At 37.1% G+C, this 6237-nt stretch overlaps 1 pseudogene; it reads right to left on the bottom strand.

Moving 5' to 3' along the window:
- Positions 1-4669: 4669 nt before the first annotated feature.
- On the bottom strand, positions 4670-5860 carry LOC100656541 (olfactory receptor 52E4-like; annotated as a pseudogene).
- Between the last annotated feature and the right edge of the window lie 377 nt (positions 5861-6237).

Genomic DNA, 6237 nt, shown 5'->3' with positions numbered 1-6237 from the left:
GAAGTAAGCAATTTGGAAGGAAAAGAATGAGCTGGAGGCTACAGAACTTGAGCCAGAGACATTTGTGAGAGAACAAAGCTTTGAGGGGGCTGGAAATATGTGTGGTGCAGTCTGACAGAGATATAAAAAAAAAAAAATTTTTTTTTTTTTTTTAGAGTTTAACAATTCAAAGCTGAGGCAGGTGTATGTGCTGATAATATCCAGACTCTAAATATGGAAAAGATGGCAAAAGATGAGTGGACATGAACAAGAAGAAAAATTTAAACCAATCTGAAATTCATAACCAGACATTTTTTGACATATAGAAATGATGCTATGATACATAGAGAGTATTACTGTTGATTTTACTCTATATTAAATATTCTGTATAGTGCATTTTTATGCTAAACTCCTATGGTTTGGGAATGATTTGAAATTGGAAAAATTATTTTGAATCTTCCTACCCAGCCATTAAAAAATACCTTAGAGTAGAACTTATTAATGAAAACTGAGCACTGTGTACATTTTAATTTTTTTATGTTGTTACTGAGAGTTATACTGGAGTTGAAGAAACACACAAAAAAATTATTTCATGTATGCTTTTTAGAGAGAGAAGGAAGTAAAAAAAGAAATAATAAATATACATATATGGGCAGACTTCCAACCATACCGAACATTTAAAAATACAAAAAAAAATAAAGAAACCAGCTACCTGAGGTACTCTATAAAGTAAGCAAATCAGGCAGGTTGAAACAGGGTGTCAAACTTAAACAAGTGATTTGTACAGTTTAGATTCTAATTTTTTTTCCCTATCTCTTTCCTTCCATTGATTTGCGGGCAAGCCTCCAGCATATATACAACAGGTTGTACAAGAACAAAAACTGCAAGACTAACCCCATCTTTTCTGACCACAGGAAAAGGAGAAAGGATCCTTTCAGTTGGAGAGTAAGAGGGGAATTCCTTATTTGTTCTGTGCTTTTCTACTAGTCCTGCCCAGTGAGTCCTAGTGTCTTAATTACCTAGTACTGATGAAACAGAAATACCACAAGTGGGAGGTTTTAAATAAAGAAATTTATTTTCTCACAGTTCTGGGGCCTACAAATTTAAATCAGGGTCTTGGCCATTTTGAATCCCTCCCTGAAGGTAGTTTCTTCTCTCCTTGGTTCCTTGGCCTGTAGATGATTCTCACATACCATCTGTCTCCCCTCACACACATCCACAAACGTGCACACTTTTGTGTACACGTGTCTATGTCTATGCTGTTTTATAAATATTCTATATATGTCAGAAGAGATTTAAGCTCAGTTGAGGTCACTGGTATGACCTCAACTGATTGATCGATTCTTCAGGTTGAACAGTGATTATATAACAGTGGAAAAATTGGCAGGTCAGAGCAACAGTAATTATAATTTAATGGTTCAATGTAAGAGGCTAATTTCACAGTTAAATTATTTAAACTATGCATCACTCTTGAAAACAAACATTGTAACATTGTCTGGTGGGTTTTTCATGTAATACATATGACAGCTACTAAGTAAAATACACAGACAAAGGACACTAAAATTGTAAATTTTTTTCCATTTCACTAGAGGTGGTAAAATGTTAACTTTAAGTAGATTGTGAAATGTTAGACTCGTATATTGTAATCTCTAGAGCAGAAGATCTCAGCCAGGAGAGATGTTGCCCCCCCCGCCCCCCCAGGGAATTTGGTCACTTCTGGAGACAGTTTTGGTTGCTATTGGTATCTAGTAAGGAGAAACCAGAGATACTGCTAAATATTCTACACTGCACAGGGCAGCTTCACAACTAAGTATTATCTATGGCCAAAAATGGCAATAGTGGCAAGGTTTAACAATCGCTAAAAAATAAAAGAGACACGGGCAAAAACCAAAAGATACATGAAAATAAATACTAAAAAATTCAAATTTAAAAGTAGGCAACAAGGGGGAAACAAGAGTAAAATAAACAAGCAAACAAAAATACAGGTGAGACTTACATAAATTCAACCTTATTAATTACTTTAAATAGAAAGGGTCTGAAAACACCAATTAAAGATAGTGAAATCCAATAAAAAAGCAAGATCAAACTATTAGTTTTTGAAAAAAAGCCCACTTTAAATATAAAAACAGGGATAGGTTAAACTTAAAAGGATGGGAAAAATATACCATGCAAACAGTATTTGGAAGAAAGCTGAAGTGGCTATATTCATATAAGAAAATATAATTCAGGACAAGGAGTATTGGCAAGGATAAAGAAATATATATATATATGTATATATAAATAATCATAAGAGAGTTAATTCACCAGGAAGACATAACCATAGGAAATGTATATGCACTTAACAGAAAAACTTCAAAAAGCATGAAGCAAAAACTTATAAAACTGAAATGAAATACAGCCAAGACTTCAAGACTGTCCTCTCTGTATCCAAAGAAAAAGTGAAGAAAAAATCAGGAATCAAAATCTGTGAGATGCAGTCAAAGATTTTGACTAGAAGAAATGAACAGCATTAAATACTTTTAAGAAAGACTTATCATAATAAACCAAAAATCCAGATCTATTGCCATCAAGTTGATTCTGACTCCTAGCAACCCTCTATCATAAGTGTACATTATTTTTATTAAACATCTTTCCTTACTTAGTTGTGAAGTCTACCAAGGAAAGTGATTTTGTTTGTTTTGCTCATGGTTTTATCCCTTATGGCCAGATAAGTTCGTGGCACATAGCAAGTGATCACTAAATATTTATCAAATGAATGAATAAATGCATAAATTACTGTCATGATTTTACCTCATTTACTTACTCTGCTTCAGAGAAGAATAATTTCTGATTATTTGGAATTTTCTACAAGTTGGAAAGGTACACAATGTCTATACCAGCAGTGTAAATGATTCATTTTAGAGTCCATATTCATTCTCAAGGGAGTCCCCAAACTGCACCCTCCTCATCAGTTACAAAGTAAAAACTATTGGGCTTGTCACAATTTTTCTCTTCTAACCATTTATCACTGCTTCCAAAGCTTTTATTTATGGTTATGATAAGGCTACAAATCCATCATAGAATGACTCTGATTAATGTCAGGGTCATATACTTCCAAATTCCTTCATTTAAAAAAAAAAAGTCATACTCAGAAGAATGTTCTTTTTTGGTAAAAGCTTATAAAATAATAAACATGATTTATGAAGGCACTAAACAAATACATGTACAGAGAAGGAATGAGATTAAAACAATCTGATAACTTCCATTAAGTGCTTAAATGTGCTAGAAAGACAGGTGTAATTATATCCTTTCTAAGGATGCTCATATAATTTAAATACAATGTATATAACTTTCATTCTAATTCCTGTTTTTGCTGATTCTATAATACCAGAAATTTTCACTAAAGCATTCTAGGAGGGAGGAACTTAGAAGGAAAGTAGGGGCCATAAACCTCAGCTAATTTTGTTGTTGTTGTTAGGTGCCATTGAGTCAATTCTGACTCATAGTGACGCTATGAGTTGTCCACTCCTGCGCCATCCCCTCAATAGGTGGTATGTTTAACAACGACAATCATTTCTGTGTTTAAGCCAATTGTTGCAGCCACTGTGTCAATCAATCTCATTGAGGGTCTTCCTCTTTTTCACTGACCCTCTACTTTACCCAGCATGATGTCCTTTTCTAGGGACTGATACCCCCTGACAACATCTGAAGTCTGTAAGACACAGTCTCACCATCCTTGCTTCTAAGGAGCATCCTGGTTTTACTTCTTTCAAGACATATTTATTCACTCTTTTGGGAGTCCATGGTATATTCAATACTCTTCTCTAACACCACAATTCAAAGGTGTCAACTTTTTTTTTTTTATTGTGCTTTAGAGGAAGGTTTACAGAACTAGTTTGTCATTAAACAGACAGTGCACATATTGTTTTAATGCATTGGTTAACAACCCCACAACATGTCAACTTCCTCCTTTCTAAACCTTGGGTCCCTATTACCAGATTTCCTGTCCCTCCTGCCTTCTAATCCTTGCCCCTAGGATGTTGTGCCCCTTGAGTCTCGTTCTCTTTCATGGATCTGTCTAATCTTTGGGTGAAGGGTGAACCTCGGAAGTGACTTCATTACTGAGCTAAAAGGATGTCCAGGGACTGTACTCTTGGGATTTATTCAGTCTCTGTCAGGCCAGTAAGTCTGATCTTTCTTTGTGGATTAGAATTTTGTTCTATGTTTTCTCCAGCTCTGTCCGGGACCCACTATTGTGATCCCTGTCAGAGGAGTCCGTGGTGGTAGCTGGGTACCATCTAGCTGTACTGGACTCAGTCTGGTGGAGGCCATGGTAGTTGTGGTCTGTTAGTCCTTTAGACTAACCTTTCCCTTGTATCTTTAGTTTTCATCATTTTTCCTTGCTCCTAAAAGGGTGAGACCAGGGGAGTATCTTAGATGGCTGCTCACAAGCTTTTAAGACCCCAGATGCTACTCACCAAAGTAAAAGGCAGAACATTTTCTTTATAAACTATGTTATGACAGTTGAGCTAGATGTTCTCCAAGACCTTGGTCCCTGTAGCCCTCGGCCCAGCAATTCTGTCCCTCAGGCAGTTTGGTTGTGTCTATGGAGTCAAAGGAATCAATTCTTCTTTGGTTTTCCTTATTCATTGTCCAGCTTTCACATGCATAGGAGGCGATTGAAAACACCATGATTTGGGTCAGGCCCACCTTAACCTTCAAGATGATATCTTTCCTTTCCAATAGTTTTAAGAGATCTTTTGTAGTTGATTTTAGTTGTGAATAATTGTATAACCCATTCTCGGATCTGCTTACTCCTCACTCCATAAATGATAGGGTTCAGCGTAGAGGGTACCAGTAAGTACACGTTGGCCTGCAAAGTGTGGATGTGGCATGGGATATGCCTACTAAAACAGTGGGTGAGGAATGAAAAAAGAGCAGGGATGTAGAAAGTGAGGATGACACAAACATGGGATACACAAGTGCTGAGAGTCTTCAGTCTGGCATCTTTAGAAGGGTGGCTCAATACAGTATGGAGCATATGTATATAGGACAGAGAGATGCATGTCACATTCATTCCAACAATCAAGAGAATGACTGCCAAACTATAAAGACTATTGACAGAAATATCAGCACAAGCCAATTTCACCACAGCCATATGCTTGCAGTATGTGTGTGGGACCACATTGGTCTGGCAATATGGCCACCTCCTTAGTAAGAAGGGATACGGTGTCATCAGGACTAACCTCCGTAGAAGTGCCACTATGGCAAACTGGGCCACCACTACATTTGTAAGAATAGAAGAGTGTCTCAGAGGATTGCAGATTGCCACATACCAGTCCAGTGTCATGGCCACAAGAAGCCCTGACTCCACTCCAGAGAAAACATGGATGAAAAACATCTGAATAAGGCAGGCCTGGAAGCTGATCTCATGATAATTGGACCAGAAGATACTCAACATCTTGGGAAGGGTAGAGGTTGACAAGATGAGGTCTGTGATGGCCAACATGGAAAGAAAGTAGAACATGGGTTCATGGAGAACAGTCACTGTTTTGATGATGAAAAAGGATGACTATGTTTCCAATTAGGACAATAACATACACTGAGCAGAAAGGGATGGATATCCAAATGTGAAAGTCTTCCAGACCAGGAATGCCCATCAGGATGAAAGTACTGAGATCGGTGAATGCAGTGTAGTTAAAGTCAATCATGGTGATTCTGACTACACATAGTCTTATTCTCCCTCGTCTATCCTTAGTGTAGTTCAGAATGTAGTCCAAGTGCATATCCTGTGATAAATCTGCAATAGAATAGCTCAGCATAAAAATACAACCAAGAATGTTTATTCACCTTTTAAGTCCCCCATTTTCGAGGTTCTTGAATTTTAGAAGTACTGCATCTCTCACTGCCATTTATTAATCTAATTAGGGACTGATAGGAGAGGAGTGGATCTCTGATAATAATCCTACGTTGGGCTCACAACTTCTAGAGTAATCTATCTAATACTAGGTGGCCTCACCCTACCTCCAATAGATAGGATGGAAAGAGTTTCTGATAAGTTACATTGGTTATTCACACCGTAACAAGGCAATGGGGAAAATTCTACAATGTTGTCTTCCTTTGAAGATATCCCTGAAAATCATTTATGGTCTTCAAGACTTATTGCATGAGGTAAAACCTCAATAGATATTTGTTGAAATAACACACAAAAGAATTATAATCTTTCCAGGTGCATATCCCCTTTAGATGACAATACCTCTAGAACATTGCTTCCCTGGT

This window comes from Loxodonta africana, chromosome 7 (assembly GCF_030014295.1).
Source record: "Loxodonta africana isolate mLoxAfr1 chromosome 7, mLoxAfr1.hap2, whole genome shotgun sequence".
Lineage (NCBI taxonomy): Eukaryota > Metazoa > Chordata > Mammalia > Proboscidea > Elephantidae > Loxodonta > Loxodonta africana.
The sequence above is the reverse complement of the archived record's forward strand: the minus strand, read 5'-3'. Positions and strand labels throughout refer to the sequence as shown.